This window comes from Rhagoletis pomonella, unplaced genomic scaffold (genome assembly GCF_013731165.1).
Source record: "Rhagoletis pomonella isolate Grant_MI unplaced genomic scaffold, Rhpom_1.0 Rhpom_scaffold_00002, whole genome shotgun sequence".
Lineage (NCBI taxonomy): Eukaryota > Metazoa > Arthropoda > Insecta > Diptera > Tephritidae > Rhagoletis > Rhagoletis pomonella.
In genome coordinates this window covers 82,724,485-82,726,044 of record NW_023458556.1, presented here as the reverse complement: position 1 = coordinate 82,726,044, position 1,560 = coordinate 82,724,485, and positions in this window count along the sequence as shown.

Sequence of the window (1,560 nt, the reverse complement as noted above, 5' to 3'; positions counted from 1 at the left end):
ATTGTGTAAAATTTTCACTGTGATCTGAGGCCTAGAAGCTATAAAAAATCAAATTTGTTTAAATAATTGTTAATGAAAAAATTATAAATTTGCAAATATAATTTGGGAAAAATTTTATTCAGAAAGAGAAAACGCTTATTAACTGTCAAAAAAAATTTCACTCAATTATAGCAAACGAGTCGGAAGTTATTAATTTTTCAATCGAAAGTTGCAAATATCATTATTATTCAAAATAAAAAAAACGGTGCGGTTTTTCGAGAAACGGTTCAAAGTGTTTTTTTTTAATGCTATGATGAACAAATTTTAGCAATAGTTGTCACTTTACAGAAAATGACCAAAATTTCATGGGCTCATTTGACGTGGCCTGACCCATACAGAGTGGTCTAGAATACTTGTCCATCCCCTCTAAAATGGAGGGAAATGTAAATTAGAAAAATGGGCTTCCGGTCAGTTTGAGACACTTCCGGTCCAAACCGGAAAAAATTTCAGACAAGAGGTATGTATTTTTATGCGCAGGATCCGAATTAATGTTAAAAATATGTAATCCCATTAAACAAAATTGTTTCTGCTTATTATAACCCATTTTCCCCGATTTAGTAGCTACAATTTTTGAGGTTTTCGATAAAAAACCTTTCCTTCCATTTTAGAGGGGTGGACAGGTGGTCAAGGACACCCTGTATATATTCTCAATATTATACATTATACACACCTAAGAGGCACTTTCGCAATCGATACTTGAACTGCATGAGGGTGGGGTGGTCGTCGAAACCACCTTTCCACCTTATGGCGCTAAAAAAATTCTCCAGAATATCCTGGTTTAACCTGCTTGTCAATAGATAATTCATGCCGAACCTTTCAGCGACATAGCTATGCAGTAGTTGTAGGGCATTATTGGTCATGATAATCCCATTTTGAAAAGGCAATCTTGTTGAACCTCTATTGGGAACTAGATTAGGAGAAGACATTAATTCGTTGATTCTCCCAATCACACGGTTTTGATATTCTAGTTCTTTCCCGTAAAGTTTTTTTCCAGGATAGTTAAAAGTGGAAGTATCGGAGTTCAGTATGTCAAACCAATTGTTCACACACTGAATAAAATCAGCGGTTTCAACAGCTTGATATACTTCTCTGCCATGGGCGTAACAGTGACGAATCGCAGCAGCTGTAGTGTTTGATAACAATTGTGTGGCGAGTTTCACATTTTGTCTTGCTGCTGGAATATTTTGAAATTTAGTAAATGCCTATTTAAACGTCGGGATACTCTATAATAGGGAAAATCACTATCCGGTACATATGCAAATGCTACAGTATTTCCCAAATGCAGTGATGAAAACCTATTGCAATCGTGCAAACTCCTATTACATATCAAACAGCGTGAGAAAGTGAGCGTAAGTGAGTTGCTGGCAATGTCTTGCAAATTTTTCGACTTTACATATGTATACGCTTAGGCAAAGATGCACCGGATGGTGATTACCCTTAATACAATAGGCATGTTTTATTCAACCATCACAAGCAAATAGCTAAATCTTGGCCAAATAAAACGAAATTAGCTTATTTCCT